This window comes from Anomaloglossus baeobatrachus, chromosome 8, assembly GCF_048569485.1.
Source record: "Anomaloglossus baeobatrachus isolate aAnoBae1 chromosome 8, aAnoBae1.hap1, whole genome shotgun sequence".
NCBI lineage: Eukaryota > Metazoa > Chordata > Amphibia > Anura > Aromobatidae > Anomaloglossus > Anomaloglossus baeobatrachus.
Window position 1 is genome coordinate 124,722,060 of NC_134360.1, and position 20,366 is coordinate 124,742,425.

A 20,366-nucleotide genomic window follows, 5' to 3' on the forward strand; every position below is an offset into this window, starting at 1 on the left:
CTACTTCTCAAAGAAAGGTGTGCCTGCGCTACACCAGCATGTCACACACAACATCACCGCTTCCTTAAGAAACTCTGTGTGTGAACGGGTGCATTTCACCACCGATACTTGGACCAGTAAGCATGGACAGGGACGTTACATGTCGCTGACTGGGCACTGGGTAACTATGGTGATAGATGGTGAAGGGTCTGCTGCACAAGTCTTGCCGTCCCCACGACTTGTCTGTCAATCCTCTGTCTGTCCAAGTTCCGCCACTGCTTCTGCCTCCTCAACCTCGTCTGGGTCCTCCACCTCCGCCCCAAGCCTGCCTTGTCAGGCCACCAGCGTTCTCACTGCGCAGAAGGAATAATGCACCCCTCATTACTATGCTGGCAGCAGAGCGCAACGGCATCAGGTGGTCTTTATCCTGAAATGTCTTGGAAATAAGAGTCACACAGCGTCTGAGTTGTGGGCAGCTCTGGAGACTGAATTTGGTAAATGGTTGTCTTCACTTAACCTGCAGCCTGGTAAGGCTGTGTGCGACAATGCTGCAAACCAGGGTGCGGCCCTTCGCATGGGCAAGGTGACACACGTGCCTTGTATCGCTCACGTGTTGAACCTTGTTGTCCAGCAATTTTTAACACACTATCCCAGCCTAGATGGCCTTCTGAACAGGGCACGAAAACTGTCTGCTCGCTTCCGCCGTTCAACCGCCGCGGCTGAGCAACTTGCATTGCTCCAGAAGTCTTTTGGCCTGCTGGTTCATCGCCTGAAATGCGATGTGCCGACACGCTGGAATTCGACTCTCCACATGTTACAGCGACTGTGGCAGCACCGCCGAGCACTGGTGCAATACGTCATGACATATAGCCTGGGCCAACGAGATGCAGAGGTGGGGCAGATCACTCTGATGGAGTGGTCTCAGATCAATGACCTATGCACCCTTCTGCACAGTTTCGACATGGCGACGAATATGTTTAGCGCTCACAATGCCATTATCAGCATGACAATTCCAATCATTTACATGCTGGAGCACACGCTAAACACTATTCGGAGTCATGGGGTGGGACAACAGGAAGGGGAGGAACTACAGGAGGATTCATATGCGCAAGATACAACAACATCACCAAGGTCCAGACGTTCATCATCACCAAGGCGGCAGGCATGGGACCATGGGGGACAGGGATCAACAAGGGCGCATGGTAGCAGGCGAAATGTTGAGGAAGGTGCAGGAGAACATGAAGAAATGGAGGACGAACTGTCCATGGACATGGAAGACTCAGCGGATGAGGGAGACCTTGGTCAAATTTAAGTTGAAAGAGGTTGGGGGGAGATGTCAGAGGAAGAAAGAACGGTTAGCACCTCTATGCCACAAACACAGCGTGGACTTGGTCCGCATGGCTGCGCAAGACACATGAGTGCCTTCTTGCTGCACTACCTCCAACATGACCCTCGTCATGTCAAAATTAGAAGTGATGATGACTACTGGCTTGCCACACTATTAGATCCCCGGTACAAGTCCAAATTTTGTGACATAATTCCAGCCATAGAAAGGGACGCACGTATGCAGGAGTATCAGCAGAAGCTGTTACTCGATCTTAGCTCGACTTTTCCACCAAACAACCGTGCAGGTGCAGGGAGTGAATCTCCCAGTTGTAACTTGACAAACATGGGACGGTCTCGTCATCTTCAACAGTCTACCCGTACCAGTAGCACCGTATCTGGTGCTGGTAACAGCAATTTTATTGAATCTTTTCAAAATTTTTTTAGACCCTCCTTTGCAAGGCCACCAGAGACAACAAGTCTGACACATAGTCAATGGCTGGAGAGGATGATACAGGAGTATCTCCAAATGAACATCGATGCCATTACTTTGCAAATGGAGTCTTGCTCATTTTGGGCTTCAAATCTTGAAAAATGGCCAGAGCTCTCCACTTACGCCTTGGAGATTTTGTCGTGTCCAGCTGCCAGCGTTGTCTCTGAACGTGTCTTCAGTGCTGCTGGGTGTGTGCTGACAGATAAGCGCACGCGTCTGTCCAGTGACAATGTGGACAGACTAACGTTCATCAAAATGAACAAGTCATGGATCCACAAGGAATTTACTACCCCGGTGTCATCCTGGGGAGAGTAAATGCTTGTGTATTTTGAATGTGCTTGATGCAAATCTAGCTGTGAAGTGTACAACTAGGGCACAAGTGCTGCCACTGATGGGGTGTCTGTGTGGCCCAATTTTTGGAAAAAAGGGAGACTCTTCTTGGAGTAACCCTTGCTTACATTGTTTTTAAAAATGATCCAAGATGCACAGAGCTGGGATCAGGAAAGACTTTGCTACCTACCCCGGTGTCATCCTGGGGACGGTTAAGTATGGCGTATTTTTGAATGTGCTTGATGCAAATCTAGCTGTGAAGTGTACAACTGGGGCACAAGTGCTGCCACTGAAGGGGTGGGTGTGTGTGGGGCCCAATTTTTGGAAAAAAGGGAGACTCCGCTTGGAGTCACCTTGCGGTGTTTTACATGATTTTAGAAGGGCATGCCATGCCTATATCTGTGTCTCCTTCTCTTTTTCCTTGTCCTGCTCTTTTGTTTTCGCATGAGTATATATCCTTGTCACTTTCCCATGTGTTTGTGTTGTGTTGTGAGTTGTTTGTCACCTTTTGGACACCTTTGAGGGTGTTTTCTAGGTGTTTTTATGTGTTTGTGATTGCCTGCCATTGTTTCCTATGCGGTTCGAGTGGTTCGTCGAACGTTCGCCGAACCGAACTCGAACGAGACCTCCGTTCGGCGAACCGAACTCGAGCCGAACCGCGACCGGTTCGCTCATCTCTACTCAGGACGTCCGTGGTGTCCTTGACATAGGAGGGTAGATTTTCAACTAAGGGTTTTAAATAAAAATCAATGAATCTAGAAATAGGTTCACACAACCCTCCTATGCCGGACACAATCGGACGACCCCGGGGGATTGAGGGCAATCATGATGATGTTAACATTTATGTGGATGCGGCGGGGGGCATTCAGACTGACGTTTTCCGCAAGGACACGTCGGTTAATGCCCTCCTACACGCATCCTCAGGTCATACTATGATGTTAACATTTATGTGGATGCGGTGGGGGGCATTCAGACTGACGTTTTCCGCAAAGACACGTCGGTCAATGCCCTCCTACACGCATCCTCAAGTCATACTATGTCAACCATACGCGCCATCCCGACCGGACAGTTCTTGAGGATGAAGCCGATCTGCTCTACTTCTTCCACCTTGAAACCCAGTCGTCCGATCTCCGATGCAGGTTTAGAGCGAGGGAGTATAGCAACAGATGCATTGAAAAAGGCTATCTACGTGCAAAGCATACCCCCAGGGAACATCTTCTCCAATATAAACATCGTCGGCCAACCATGGACAACCAGATCCGTTTTATTGGGACTTTTAATCACGAGTGGAACACGATGAGGGGAATCCTGGAGAGGCACTGGTCGGTACTTTTTACCGAGCCCATATTGGCTGCAGTGCTTCCCAGGAGACCTCTCATGATGGCTAGACGGGAAAAGAACCTGGGGGATCTTCTCATCAAGAGCCACTACATTCCTCCCAGACAGAACCCCTTTGGTTCTAGGGGCCCCCTTCGGGGCTGCTTTCCTCGTGGCCATTGTACCGCATGCGCTAATATCATCAGGGTGCTATCCTTCACTTCTTCTGACGGCAAAAAGGTTTATTCCACAATAACTACATCTCTTGCAATACCACACATGTGGTTTACTATGCTACATGCTCGTGCTCCCTGATCTATGTGGGGCTCACTTCACGTGAGCTCCGCGTTAGGGTCAGGGAGCACGTGAGAGATATTATTGCTGCCGCCTCAGTGGAAGATGTCACCCTTCTGAAAACCTTGCCCCGTCATTTTAGGGCTGCCCATAATTGCAGCCCTAAATCCTTGCAAGTTAGGGGCATCGACGTGATTCACGGGGGTGTTCGGGGGGGCAATCTACGCAGGATCCTCGCCCAGCGGGAGTCCAAGTGGATTGTCTCCCTGAACACTCTTGTGCCCTTCGGTTTAAACGAGGTGGTTAGCTATGCCCCTTTCTTGTAACTGCAATTTCACCCCCTGGCTTTTTCTCCCTTCTTGTTTGGGTTTTAATTCCTTAATATAGCCTCCTCCATTTATGGAATGACAATTCCCCTGGTCTTCTCCTCCTGTCTTCTCCCTGTGCTCTAGTCGGGTTTTTGTTGCGGAAATTTCCGCCCTGGATATACTCCTTCGGGGGTAATTTTGTGGGGCTTTTAAACTGTGTATGCCTATATGCACTTTTTAATTGTGTTAATTATTCATTGTCTTTCCTTATGTTTCCCAGGTTTTTTGTTTCAGTCTTTGGGATATGGACCATTCCTCTATTGATTCCTTGTGGAAATCGCAAAAAATGCTTTCTGCTGCCTTGTTATCATGCTACTTTTTTACATGTTCCTTTTTGAATTCTGCATGTCCACAATTATTACACGTTTGCATCTACCTTGTGGTTGTGCGCGTCCTCCGGCGCGCTGACTGCGGTCAGTGGGAGGGATCAAGCCAGTTTGTGCGCGCGCGTGGGTACCATGGCGACGCGTCCCGTGGTCCCACGCGTGCGCCGTACACAGCGTTGGCTCTTGATCCCTTCCACTTCCCATACTCCGGCGCATGCGCAGTTAACAACCACCATTAAGTATAATCACCTGGTTCAGTCCCAATAAAGTCTTGCATACCCGATACATCCACACCTCCTTTGATAAAGCCGACGCTGCAAAAGAGCTGTCAGGAGTTTGCCCCCTGCCCTCCGAACCAGCCACCAGGTATTATTACTCTGTTTTTGCCCTTATTTGCGGTTCCCACATGACCGCACGGTGCTCCAGGCTGTGACTCACTGCATGCTAAATTTTGTTATATGACTCATTTGTCTCAGTGCCTGTTGCAGCCCGGCGGCGTTACTTTAACCCCTTCTGCAGCTATAGTAACTCCTAGTGGGGAACTATATATATGCTTATTCCGTTTGGTGCAAAATCCTGGTGTATGTACCTCTACACCTCCTCCTGGCATTACCTCTCACCGAAATTTTTTATGGTCGGAACTTTTCTCTTATTTCTGTACCTTCTGGGCTGTGTGGTGCTTTGGGTCTGGACTCACCAGATTTATATTGATTTTGGGAATTGGTTCCCTCCTTGCCCTTGGCTCTGCACAGCCCACTATTTTCATTCGTACTGCGGCTTATTTGAGGCCTTGTTAGGATTTTATACATACCTGGATGCCCACTCGCTGGTGTCCATATTAGTTCTGATCTCATATAGGACACATTCCTATGGTTGTCTATTGTCTATTGGGTATTTACCCTGCCACCTCTCCAATAAATTTTTTTCATGGGTTAACCCCATTGTAATTGGTGGCATTGCAGTCCCTCATTTTTTCCTATTGTGGCTGGTTCTGATTGGCAAGAGATGCCCCCACACACACACTTTTTTACCTCCCCCTATTTATTCCTGCTGTATTGTCTGACCTTTTCCTATTGATGCACATTGTAATTATTTATATATGTGATTGTTATGAATAAATATGGAATTTTTCACAGACAGTTGCTGCCTCATCTCCCTTTTTTCTCTAGTCATTTATGTTCCTTGGAGTAGGCATGTTCTTATGAGACACCACTGAGTGGTCCCATAAGTTGGTATTCTATTATGGCCAAATTTTTGCTATTGAAATGTTGAGGAAGGTGCAGGAGAACATGAAGAAATGGAGGACAAACTGTCCATGGACATGGAAGACTCAGCGGATTAGGGAGACCTTGGTCAAATTTCAGTTGAAAGAGGTTGGGGGGAGATGTCAGAGGAAGAAAGAACGGTTAGCACCTCTATGCCACAAACACAGCGTGGACTTGGTCCGCATGGCTGCGCAAGACACATGAGTGCCTTCTTGCTGCACTACCTCCAACATGACCCTCGTTTTGTCGAAATTAGAAGTGATGATGACTACTGGCTTGCCACACTATTAGATCCCCGGTACAAGTCCAAATTTTGTGACATAATTCCAGCCATAGAAAGGGACGCACGTATGCAGGAGTATCAGCAGAAGCTGTTACTCGATCTTAGCTCGGCTTTTCCACCAAACAACCATGGTGCAGGGAGTGAATCTCCCAGTTGTAACTTGACAAACATGGGACGGTCTCGTCATCTTCAACAGTCTAACCGTACCAGCAGCACCGTATCTGGTGCTGGTAACAGCAATTTTATTGAATCTTTTCATAATTTTTTTAGACCATCCTTTGCAAGGCCACCAGAGACAACAAGTCTGATACATAGTCAACGGCTGGAGAGGGTGATACAGGAGTATCTCAAAATGAACATCGATGCCATGACTTTGCAAATGGAGCCTTGCTCATTTTGGGCTTCAAATCTTGAAAAATGGCCAGAGCTCTCCACTTACGCCTTGGAGATTTTGTCGTGTCCAGCTGCCAGCGTTGTCTCTGAACGTGTCTTCACTGCTGCTGGGTGTGTGCTGACAGATAAGCGCACGCGTCTGTCCAGTGACAATGTGGACAGACTAACGTTCATCAAAATGAACAAGTCATGGATCCACAAGGAATTTACTACCCCGGTGTCATCCTGGGGAGAGTAAATGCTTGTGTATTTTGAATGCAAGGCTCCATTTGCAAAGTCATGGCATCGATGTTCATTTGGAGATACTCCTGTATCATCCTCTCCAGCCGTTGACTATGTGTCAGACTTGTTGTCTCTGGTGGCCTTGCAAAGGAGGGTCTAAAAAAATTATGAAAAGATTCAATAAAATTGCTGTTACCAGCACCAGATACGGTGCTACTGGTACGGGTAGACTGTTGAAGATGACGAGACCGTCCCGTGTTTGTCAAGTTACAACTGGGAGATTCACTCCCTGCACCTGCACGGTTGTTTGGTGGAAAAGCCGAGCTAAGATTGAGTAACAGCTTCTGCTGGTACTCCCGCATACGTGCGTCCCTTTCTATGGCTGGAATTATGTCACAAAATTTGGACTTGTACCGGGGATCTAATAGTGCGGCAAGCCAGTAGTCATCATCACTTCTAATTTTGACAAAACGAGGGTCATGTTGGAGGTAGTGCAGCAAGAAGGCACTCATGTGTCTTGCGCAGCCATGCGGACCAAGTCCACTCTGTGTTTGTGGCATAGAGGTGCTAACCGTTCTTTCTTCCTCTGACATCTCCCCCCAACCTTTTTCAACTGAAATTTGACCAAGGTCTCCCTCATCCGCTGAGTCTTCCATGTCCATGGACAGTTCGTCCTCCATTTTTTCATGTTCTCCTGCACCTTCCTCAACATTTCGCCTGCTACCATGCGCCCTTGTTGATCCCTGTTCCCCATGGTCCCATGCCTGCCGCGTTGGTGATGATGAACGTTTGGACCTTGGTGATGTTGTTGTATCTTGCGCATATGAATCCTCCTGTAGTTCCTCCCCTTCCTGTTGTTCCACCCCCTGACTCCGAAAAGTGTTTAGCGTGTGCTCCTGCATGTAAATGACTGGAATTGTCATGCTGATAATGGCATTGTCAGCTCTAAACATATTCGTCGCCATGTCGAAACTGTGCAGAAGGGTGCATAGGTCCTTGATCTGAGACCACTCCATCAGAGTGATCTGCCCCACCTCTGCATCTCGTTGGCCCAGGCTATACGTCATGACATATTGCACCAGGGCTCGGCGGTGCTGCCACAGTCGCTGTAACATGTGGAGAGTCGAATTCCAGCGTGTCGCCACATCGCATTTCAGGCGATGAACCGGCAGGCCGAAAGACGTCTGGAGCGATGCAAGTCGCTCAGCAGCGGTGGTTGAACGGCAAAAGTGAGCAGACAGTTTTCGTGCCCTGTTCAGAAGGCCATCTAGGCCGGGATAGTGTGTTAAAAATTGCTGGACAACAAGGTTCAACACGTGAGCCATACAAGGCACGTGTGTCACCTTGCCCAGGTGAAGGGCCGCACCCAGGTTTGCAGCATTGTCGCACACGGCCTTACCAGGCTGCAGATTGAGTGGAAACAACCATTTATTAAACTCAGTTTCCAGAGCTGCCCACAACTCTTCCGCTGTGTGACTCCTATTCCCAAGACATGTCAAGCTAAAGTCCGCCTGATGCCGTTGCGCTCTGCTACCAGCATAGTAATAAGGGGTGCGTGATTCCTTCTGCGCAGTGAGAACGCTGGTGGCCTGACCAGGCAGGCATGGGGCGGAGGTGGAGGACCCAGATGAGGTTGAGGAGTCAGAAGCAGTGGCGGAACTTGGACAGACAGAGGATTGACACACAAGTCGTGGGGACGGCAAGACTTGTGCAGCAGACCCTTCACCATCTATCACCATAGTTACCCAGTGCCCAGTCAGCGACATGTAACGTCCCTGTCCATGATTACTGGTCCAAGTATCGGTGGTGAAATGCACCCGTTCACACACAGTGTTTCTCAAGGAAGCGGTGACGTTGTGTGCGACATGCTGGTGTAGCGCGGGCACACCTTTCTTAGAGAAGTAGTGGCGACTGGGCATCTGGTACTGGAGCACAGCGACAGACATAAGGTCTCTAAAATCCTGTGTGTCCACCAGGCGGAAAGGCAGCATTTCGGTAGCCAAGAGCTTACAGAGGGATAAAGTCAACCTCTTAGCTTTGTCATGGGTCGCAGGAAATGGCCTTTTATTTGTCCACATCTGAGGGACAGAGATCTGGCTACTGTGTGTAGAGGGTGTTGAGTCGGGTGTCCCTGGAAAAATGCAGGTTTGTGAGGAAAGTGCAGGCGTAGACATGATGTTGCCTTCATCCGACGTTGGTGCTATCGATGTCTGAGAGAGCTGTACACACGCACTTGTTTCCCCTTCCAAACCAACTGACTACCTACCAAGCAAACTGCCTGTTGCGATTACAGTGGTGGAAGTTGTGCGTGGAAAACAAGGTGTGACAGCTGTCCCCACAGTCCTAGAAGATGAAGAGCGCGCGGATGCACTGGAAGGGGCAGGCGGTGGATGGTTCGCTCCGCTAGGCCGCATTGCAGCACGGTGAGCTTCCCACTGGGACATATGATATTTATTCATGTGACGATTCATGGAAGAAGTTGTCAAACTGCTGAGGTTTTGCCCTCTACCAACAGAATCACGACAAATTTTACAGATCACATAATTTGGGCGATCTTTTGCTATGTCAAAAAAGGACCAGGCTAGGCAAGGCTTAGAGGGCATGCAACCTGCTGATCCACCCAGACTAGTGCTCAGAGGTGCAGTGGTGGCTGAGGATGCAGTTGTAGACGTGCTACCAGTACTCCGACTCTGTCCGGGAAGGCCCAAGGTAACTTCGTCGTCAGTTGCATCCTCCTCCACCGTCTCTGTTGACCTCCTCGAGGGCCTGACTGTGGGTTGACAGTAGGTGGAATCTAGAACTTCCTCATTAATTGTTGTGTTTGCACTCCCCTCACCCTCAGATCGAGCCTCTTCTTGCCATGACCAAATATTTAAGTTGTCATCCCAATCTGGTATCTGTGTCTCATCGTCATCAGTATGTACCTCATTTTCTATTACAACAGGTGTTTCAGTTTGTGAATAAGGGTCAACATTATGCTCAGAAACTTGGTCATCACGGCCTGAGTCTGAGTCACAAAGGTTCTGGGCATCACTGCAGACCATTTCCTGGTCTGTACTCACTGTAGCTTGGGAGCAGACCTCTGATTCCCAGGCTATAGTGTGACTGAACAGCTCTGCAGACTCAGCCATCTCAGTTCCACCATACTGTGCAGGGCGGATGGAGACTTCAAAGCTGGGAGAAAGCAAGTGTGATTGGGATGACAACTCAGAGGACTGGTGTTTTTTGGATGCGGTAGTTGAGGTGGAGGAGAGGGCACTTGTTGGACCACTTGAGATCCATTCAACCATTTTCTTTTTTTGGCCATCATCTACCTTTGTTCCAGTTGTTCGTGTCCGTAAAAAAGAGAGCACATCGGATTGTCCACGGTAAGTAGTAGACATCTTACTTTTGCTGGAAGATGGTCTATCTTCAGCAGATGTTAATGGAGCTTTGCCACCTTCCCCACGGACAAACCCTTTTTTTCCTTTTCCAACACGCCTCTTCCCCTTTCCACCAGCATCTGTCATTTTGCCACTCATTTTGATTGCAACAAGATTGTGCACTTAAAATGTGGTAGTAAAAATTGAGAGGTGGTGTAGATTGCAGCGGTGGTCTATCTTTATTAACAGCAGAATAAACAACAATAACTATCCCTGACAATGCAACTATGGCCCTTAAACTGGCAGAATAGTTTGCTAGTATAATGGCTTGGTAACAATGAGTTTGAGTGTGCAATGCAGAGGTGCTGCACATAGGTTTGCACCAGTGGGACACTAATGGAAGTCCAACAGCCACTTTTAGGATGCCACTAAGTTTCCTCAGTGTTTGCTAGTATAATGGCTTAGTAGCAATGAGTTTGAGTGTGCAAAGGGCAGGAGGGTACAGTGGCAGGGTTATGGGTCTGGGTAGAGGAAAGGAAGCCTCCCTTTCTATCCCTCCTAATGGGGAAATGCAGCGAGGAAATCCCTGACCTTAACTACACAGATGCTGTCATCTTGTGTAGCTGTTAAAATCTGTTTTCACGGACCTGACTGTCACCTATGGCTCTGACCCTGCCGGTATTAGCCCTTACAAGGACTAATATAAACTTTTATCCTTATTCTGTATAGCGCTGTGTATAGAGATGTACACAGCAGTATCAGAGACAGGAGCTACGCCAGCGGTGACTGACACGAAGACGCAGAAGGCAGATAATGGCGTGCTGCAGGAAAATGTCCGTTTTTATAATGCATGGACATGTGACATGGACATCCTATCACACATGCCGTTGCTTCTCTGGCTAAAAGTCCACTTAGCTGTGTGTGTGTCTGGGATTGGCTGACATGCTTGCCCTCCCCACTACACGCGCGCGCTTAGGGAAGGAAGACAAGGAAAAAAAAAATGGCCATTATCCAAACAGCAGTGATCTGAATGCGCTGTTCCCGCACACTATACGCTGAAATTTCATAATAGTGTGAGTCACAGAGTGACTCACACTATTACAGCGGAAAGCCAGCTAGTAATTAGCTTGTCTTTTTGCTGCTAGAACCGTTCTCGAACGTATCTAGAACTATCGAGCTATAGCAAAAAGCTCGAGTTCTAGTTTGATCTAGAACAGCCCCCAAAATCACTCGAGCCGCGAACTGGAGAACCTCGAACCACGAACCGCGCTCAACTCTACTCGTAACACTGTTTTGTTTTCGCATGAGAATTTCTTCTTGTTACTTTCCCATGTGTTTGTGTTGTGTTGTGAGTTGTTTGTCACCTTTTGGACACCTTTGAGGGTGTTTTCTAGGTGTTTTTATGTGTTTATGATTGCCTCCCATTGTTTTCTATGGGTTCGAGTGGTTCACCGAACCGGTTCGCCGAACTGAACTCGAGCTAGACCTCCGTTCGGCAAACCAAGCTCGAGCCGAACCGCGACCGGTTCGCTCATCTCTACTAAAGACCAGTACAGATGAGATAGAGGACAGTGTGGACTGGTGCAGGCAGGAGAATTATTATGATTATTTATTATTTTTGTGCCGTTTATTCCATGGCTCCTTATATGTAAAAAAAGGGAGGGCAGACAAGTTCAATAATCATGAACAATACAAGGCACAGATTAATACATTAAGAGAGAGGACCCTGCCCGCGAGGGCTCACAATATATCAGGGATGGGTGAGGATACAGTAGGTGAGGACAGAGCTGGTTGTGCAGCGCTATAGTGGACTGAGGGTTACTGCAGGTGTTAGGCTTGTAGTAATAGGTGGGTCTTCAGGTTCCTTTTGAAGGTTTCCACGGTAGGCGAGAGTCTGATATGCTGTGGTAGAGAATTCCAAAGTATGGGGGAGGCACGGGAGAAATCTTGTATGCGATTGTGGGAAAAAGATAAATCTTATATGCAATTGTGGGAAAAAGAGATGATCAGGAGATCTTGTGAGGATCAGAGTTTGCGTGCAGGTAGGTACCAAGAGACTAGGTCACAGATATAAGGAGGAGACAGGTTGTGGATGGCTTTATATCTCATGATTAGTGTTTTGAACTGGAGTCTTTGGGCAATGGGAAGCCAGTGAAGAGACTGGCAGAGAGGAGAGGCTGGGGAATAGAGAGGAGACAGGTAGATTAGTCGGCCAGCAGAGTGTAGGATAGATTGAAGGTCGGTGCGAGACTGTTAGAAGGGAGTCCAGGGAGGAGGTTGCAGTAGTTGAGGCTGGAAATAGTAAGGGCATGTACTAGTGTTTTTGCAGATTCTTTGTCAAGGAATATACGGATCCGGGAATTTTTTTGGATTTGGATTCAGCAGAAGGTGGAAAGGGCTTGGATGTGTGGCTTGAAGGAGACAGCAGAGTCAAGGGTTATCTCCAGCCAGCGAGCATGCAGGACTGGGGAGAGTGAGCAGCCATTGACTTTGATGGATAGGTCAGGTGGATTTGGTAGAGTGAAATGGGGGAAAGATGATGAGTTATGTTAGGCGTTGGGATGTTTCCCATCCCGAGGCTGAGCAAAATGTTAGGTGTCAGGATGTTTTTCATCCTGGGGCTGAGTCTGAGGCATCTGTGCATCCAGCAATCTCCCATTTGGGTTGAGCCATTGGGATGGCTGCTCAGCTTTGCCATCAATCCTGGCACCTGGCTGGGACACGCAATGTGCAGGCAGTTGCTGGAGGTTCTGCTCCTAGCTCCAATACAAGCCCTGCTACGCATGCGCAGATGATGAAGGCTTTATCTTCTAGTTATAAGTTGGGAAACTGCCCCAGTGCATATGTCAGTGACGCGGCCACCCGCTATTGGTGGTCCAGTGAGTGTCAGCAGACCAGATGATCTTGTGCCCCCTGACGTCATCGGTGATGCGGCTGCGAGTGTTTGGGAGGTGGCTTAAAGTTTAAAAGGCATGGCCAGTGGCTACACACATGGCGGCACGCTCTGATCATTTCTCTGTGAGAGGTGCATCTGTAGCACTGTGTGTCTATCTTCCACCATCTTAGTGTCTGTTGTCCTGTGCCCAGCCTGGGTACATACCGCTGGTGTTAGGTCTTAGGAGAGGAGGTCCCACTGCGTTTGTCTGTGTGGGTGACCGGCAGGCAGTAAGCTGACGGTACTTAGGGGCATGACAGACAGGTCGGTGCGGTGCCAGCAGTAGGCTGGTACTGTTAGTGGACTGCCTAGGTAGACACAGCGGAGGGCTAGTGGTTCACCAACCGCAAACTGATTCAGTGAGAGGGTTACTCCACAGTAGGAACCAGTTGTCTAGGCAGGCTACCTGTGCAGACACACAGATTGGGCAGTTGTCACACCTCCTCTTCATTTGGTTAGCGTTCCTATCAACAAAGGTTACGGCGACTTAGTATTATTTTGCATATTCTCTGTGACGTAACAGGGAATATTGCTGTTCTGCTACACTCATAGTGTGTGGAGTAACACACGTCTGAGTGAACACCTTTGCCATTATTTTAGTTCTGCTTTGCCCAGTGGGTATCTTAACAGCAGCTTATAGCTGCATCGCGGACCACGGGTCTCGGTTGCAAGCATTATTATTTAAGTTATTATGCAACCGGCCCCATAACAGTATCAGAGCGCCAGGGTCTTGCGAAGAATGGCAGACAACCAGCAGCTGCAGCGATATATTCAACAGCTCAAATCTAGGTTACGGACTCTGGAGCAGACTAGCCCTCCTACTGGTCTCACTACTGTGGCGGCTCAGGCTGGTTCTCAGGCTGTGGGATTAGTTTCTGCTGCTGCTGCTAATGCTTCTGCAGTAAGTACTCGTCTCGTTTTCTGGGGATAGCAAGACATGCCGTAGTTTCATAAACCAAAGTGCAATCCATTTGGAGTTGGTGGGTGCTCGGAGATGGCTAATTTGGGGTTCATCCTTTCCCTACTGTCTCAGAGCCTTAGGGGTACTTTGCACGTTGCAACATCGCTATCCGATGATAGCGATGTCGAGCACGATAGTACCCGCCCCCGTTGCACATGCGATATCTTGTGATAGCTGCCGTAGCGAACATTATCGCTACGGCAGCTTTACACGCACTTACCTGCCCTGCGACGTCGCTCTGGCCGGCGACCCGCCTCCTTCCTGAGGGGGCGGGTCATACAGCGTCACAGCGACGTCACCTGGCAGGCGGCCAATAGAAGCGGAGGGGCGGAGATGAGTGGGACGTAAACATCCTGCCCACCTCCTTCCTTCCGCATAGCTGTTGGACGCAGGTAAGGAGCTATTCCTCGCTCCTGCGGCTTCATACACAGCGATGTGTGCTGCCGCAGGAACGAGGAGCAAAATTGTACCTGTCGCTGCTGCGAAATTATGGAAATGACCGACACTACACAGATCACCGATTTACGACGCTTTTGCGATCGTTTATCGGTGCATCTAGGCTTCACACGTTGCGACGTCGTTACTGGCGCCGTATGTGCGTCACTTTCGATTTGACCCCGACGATATCGCAGTAGTGATGTCGCAACGTGCAAAGTACCCCTTAGAGTGGGCTACGCCTGTTAAGGGGCTGACTGTTTGCAAATAATATCATAATAGAATTTGCAAACGTAGCCAGGGTTCCATGGTGCAGCTAGATCTGCTGCTGCTAAATAACCCAAAGGGCAAGACAGACATTAGAAAATAAAAATAAAATTAAAGCTGCACTATTACTGTGACGCCCCTGGACTATCAGGTCGCCACATGGTACTGCACAAACTGCCCTCCCGTGCAGTATTCCAAGACCCTGATGGTTCTGGGTCCCTATCTAATGGTGTTGCCTCCAACAGCAAATCAAATCCTAGATACACACTGCACCACACCCACCAGGTACTTCAGTGGACGGCTTGAGCGGAATAGAGTCGCCCACCTGGGGGATCAGTGAGGGGAGGTGAGTAGTGTAGTCTGTAGTCAGTCAATGAGGAACCCTCAAGCTGTGAGGAGCTCAGAGGAGGTTGGGAGTGGTGGCTCCCAAGTGAAGCAGTCTAGGTTGGAGACGGTGGTTTGGACATAGAGGAGTCGGACTCCCGGTCGCAGGGGATTGCAGATAGGTGCCTGAACCTGTCGAGGAGGACGGTCAGCAGCCTGGCACCCTCACCAGTCCGGTACCAAAGGCACGACGAGGTACATGGACCCTAGGTCAGCGAGAAGCTTCAGGCAACCAAATAATTTACCTGAGGAATACGGAGCCTTTATGATCAGGGCACTAGCGCAACGAGGGGGATAGGGCCTTCCAATCAAACGGTCCAGAAAATCCCAAGCGTGAGCCCTGAGAGCAGGCTCCCACACTTAGCCACAGTGGGGAGCGGGACCCAGCAAGTTTCAGACTACTGGGCCACCACGTTGAAGTTAAACTTAGTGCCAGGAGGCAGGTCACGGATAACCAGGCAACACTATTGGGGACGGGACCCGGACGAGCTCCTCTCAAGAGGCAGCGATACCCCAAGATTTGGTTTACCCAGTTGTCAGCATCTGCTTTATGACTGAGTGAGTACCTGAGTGACCCCTGCATCCCACGGCATCCCAGCGAGTCCCGAGGCCTCCCCGCTACCCGTGGAGGGCAACGACACCTTGCTGCCCCACTCCATCACTCCGGGTAATCCCATTGGCAGCGGTGGTATCCCTTCCTTACCGTACACCACGGGTGGCGTCACAAACTATATCTTACCTGTAAATAGCCCCTTTCTTCATTCGAGTGTGGCCCCTAGCCCCCGGATCCGGATACCCTCTAGCCACAAATAATCACCCCCGGATCCGAGCGGTTCGGACCGCTGCAGAAGCGGCACATTGCTACCTGTGATACACAGGAGTGTAGAAAAATATGGCAATAACCCCTGTTAACGTCACAGGGATTATGCTAATTAAACTAAGTTGCCGTTACCTCTGTTAGCTGACACAGAGGCGACGCAATAGAAAATGTACAACCCAGGAGAGACAGGGGCAAAGCAGTCATGGGTCACACAAGGGACCACAGGGTCAATAATCAGTACAACATCTTTTGCAAAAATATAACAAATATTTATTTAAATACAATGCATAGCAAAAGAAGTGACAGTACAAAGGCATCATCAGAAAGAGTTAATAAAGAACACTGATCAGGCTAAAGTTGTGTCACTGGTGTAAAACACGGGTCCACGTACCATATAGGGAGTAAAGGTACGATAATGTCAAATGATGACTCCTCTAAGCAACTATGCAGGGACTGCAGATTTGCCCTTCATAGAATAACAAAGCATATACAGGGTTAGGGGGCATTACAGTATGTGTCCAAAGTAACGGGCACTCATTCAGTTAATAGTTCCCAGTACTCAGAGGAGCCAAATCCTAGACCATATTATAGACAGCCAGATAAGGAGTAGAGTTGAGCGCGGTTCGCGGTTCGAGGTTCTCCAGTTCTAGGCTCGAGTGATTTTGGGGCCTGTTCTAGATCGAACTAGAACTCAAGCTTTTTGCAAAAGCTCGATAGTTCTAGAAATGTTCGAGAACGGTTCTAGCAGCAAAAAAACAGCTAATTCCTAGCTGGCTTTCTGCTGTAATAGTGTAAGGGCGGCTTTGCACGTTGCGACATTGCACGTGCGATGCCGGTGGGGTCAAATCGAAAGTGACGCACATCCGGCGTCGCAGTCGATATCGCAACGTGCAAATCCTTTATGATACGATGAACGAGCGCAAAAGCGTCGTTATCGTATCATCGCTGCAGCCTCCGACATTTCCATAATGCCGGTGCAGCGACAGGTGCGATGTTGTTCCTCGCTCCTGCGGCAGCACACATCGCTGTGTATGAAGCCGCAGGAGCGAGGAACTTCAACTTACCTGCCGCCGGCTGCAATGAGAAGGAAGGAGGTGGGCGGGATGTTTACATCCTGCTCATCTCCGCCCCTCCGCTTCAATTGGCCGCCTGCCGTGTGACGTCACTGTGATGCCGCACGACCCGCCCCCTAAGGAAGGAGGCGGGTCGCCGGCCAGAGGGACGTCGCACGGCAGGTATGTGCGTGTAAAGCTGCCGTAGCGATAATAATCGCTATGGCAGCTTTCACTATATATCGAACGTGCGACGGGGGCGGGACTATCGCTGCAGCATCGGTAACACATTGTTACTGATGTCGCAGCGTGCAAAGCCTGCCTAAGTCACTCTGTGACTCACACTATTATGAAATTTCAGTGTTTCATTTTTTTTTTTTTTCCTTGTCTAACTTCCCTAAGCGCGCGCGTGTAGTGGGGAGGGCGATTATGGCAGCCAATCCCAGACACACACACAGCTAAGTGGACTTTTAGCCAGAGAAGCAACGGCATGTGTGATAGGATGTCCATGTCACATGTCCCTGCATTATAAAAACGGAAATTTTCCTCCAGCACGCCATTATCTGCCTTCTGCGTCCTTGGTGTCAGACATCACTGGCGCAGCTCCGTCCTGAGTCCTATCGCCGATACTGCTGTATGCGCTCCATACACAGCGCTGGACAGCTTAGGGAGAGCACTTTCTATCAGTCCTTTTAAGGGCTCGTACCGGCAGGGTCAGAGCCATAGGTGACAGGTCCTGAAAACAGAGACAGCGTCTGTGTAGCTAAGGTCAGGAATTTCCTCGCTGCATTTCCCCATTAGGAGAGAACAGAAAGGCAGGCTTCCATTCCTCTACCCAGAGCCCCACAATCCTGGCACTGTACCCTCCTGTCCTCTGCACACTCCAACTCATTATAACTAAGCCATTATACTAGCAAACACTGAGTGTACCTAGTGGCATCCTAAACGTGGCTATTGGACTTTTGTATAGTCCCAGTAGTGCACAGATATTTGCAGCACCTCTGCCTGCATTGCACACTCAAACTCATTGTGACTTACTAAGACGTTATAATACCAAAAATTGAGTAAACTTAGTGGCATCATAGAACTGGCTGTTGTATTCCATTAGTGCCCCACTGGTGGCAAGCTATTTCTAGCACCTGTGCAGGACACCCTCCTGCTCTGTTTTTAATAAGCTATAATGATTGGAAAAAATTCTGCCATTTAGTGGCATACAAAAAGTGGCTGTTGGACTCCTTTATTGTGCCACTTGTGCCAAGCAATCTCAAGCACCTCTGCATTCTACCCTCATGCACATTTAGCTATGCTAATTTTATAGAAAACTCAGGGAATTCCTTGCTGCATTTGATCATTAGGAGGGATAGAAAGTGAGGCTTCTTTTACTGTCCTGGTACCCACAGAACACGGCCACTGTACCCATCTGTCCACTTTTGCCACGCTATTTAATTTGCCCAAAGAGCTGACTCTTTTTCTGCCATCCTAAAATTGTCTGGAATACTAAGTTAGTGTTCCTTTGCTGCCAAGCAAGGTACAACACATGTGCATTCTACACTCCTTTCCATTTCTGGAATGCAATTATTAACTGCAGGTAGTCCAGCCAATCTGTGACGAAGGTGCAGGCGTGAATATAATGTAGCCTGCATCCAATGATGGTTCTCTCGATGTCTGACAGCTCAACAATACCTTCTGTTACCACTTCCAAAACAAGTGATGACCTGCCAATCACACTCCCTGTTGCGGGTAAAGGAGTGGAAGTTCAGTGTGAAAAACCATGTGTGACTGCTGTCCCCACAGTCACAGAGGATGAAGAGCACGCAGATGCACTTGATGGGGCAGGCGGTGGTTGCACAGGCACGCTAGGCCGCATTGTAGCACAGTGAAATTCACATTGCGACTTATGCTTCATTTTAAGTTGTGTACAGGGTGGGCTCCCCAGTATGCAGCAAAACAAGGCAACAGGAAAAGGACTCTAGGCAGTTGGGTTGATAAATGATTGTTTAACTTTACCAAAACAAACAATAAGAACCATGCATACAATTTAAATAATTGAACAATCTATTCTATTGCCTACTACCTGCTAATCCCTCTGCGTAGCAGTAATTGTGTGTTTGTGCGTGTGTGTGTGTGATTGTGTGCGCGAACACGACTTACCAGTGGTGCATCACAAGAGCTTCCAAGTTATCTACCTAAACATACTCAAAACACATTACCCCCCCTGAATACCCTTGTTAGCTGAAGCCTCGCAGATAATGCAGATGATAACAGTGTGAATGCAAACCACACAGCTCTGCAACACAGTCATGGAAATCTTGAAAAGCAACAGTCAATGCAAACATGTGTTGCTGTCCCTCTATGATTTAAACTGTACGTGACAATTTGACAGTGCAGAGGCAGCAAGTCTTATTGTCTATATAGTTGGCCTACCCAGAACAGATATGTGTTTTGCTAATAAAACAAAGTGTTGCGTGCCCGCATTATTGTCTGGGCACAGCCTACCGTACCCGGGTACTGTGATGTCCAGTTTCCAGAAATACAGACTTTATGCTCCTCTCACAGTAAACAGTATAGACAGCACTGTAAGAATGTTGGTCTGTGGCACAGGATGTTGCTCACTGGCATTACGGGGCTCATCATCAAAGTACAACATGACTCCCCTCACAATTCAACGAAGTGTTTCCGCGGTGGCTCCTTGCTGTAACACACACCTTTAGCTTTTCCTTCTGTTCATAGACAGCATCTCCAAGTCCACATCCGAAGAGCAATTTGATATTGCTATAGTGACCAAACCAAGGCAGATCCAGAAAAACAGCAGCCCCTTGTGTGTAGTCTGCAACAATGCATGCAATGGCAAATAAGCATGTTGCATTGACAGTGGCTAAAGCTGAGCAATACACCTTCACGCTATCAATTCATATCCATGTGACACTTCAAGGAGGAACTACTCAAAGGTGTGAGTTTTTGCCTTCTACTTACAGATTGTTGACAAATCTTACAGATTCCATGACTTGGGTGATCCTTTGCGATGTCCAAAAATTCACAGGCTAGGCAAGGCTTACAGCCCATGCGACCTGCATAGCCAACACGACTTCTGCTCAGAGTCAAAGTTGTGGTCCAGGATTCAGTTGTTGACTTGCTTCCAGTACTTTGTCTCTGGCCAGGAAGACGCAACGTAACCTCGTCGTCAGTAGCATCCTCCTCCACCTCCTCTGCTGACCTCATCGACTGGCTGACTTTGGTTTGACAGTAAGTGTGGTCTCCAACCTCATCAATAACCCTGTGTGTTTTCATTCCCCTCGTCCTCCAAGAAAACCTCTTCCTGCCCTGACCGAATAGTAAAGTTGTCATTCCAATCAGGTATCTGTGTTCCTCATCATGTTCCCCATTGTCTCCACCAGGAGGATTGACTTTTTGGAAATGAGGGTGTAGATTAGGCTCAGCACCTTCTTCATCGGGGCCTGGATCCCACTCACAAAGCTTCTGGCCATCTGCGCAGATCATTTCCCCTGTCTCATGGAACTCGCTACCTCAACATGTCAGATTATCTGCTACACCCGCAA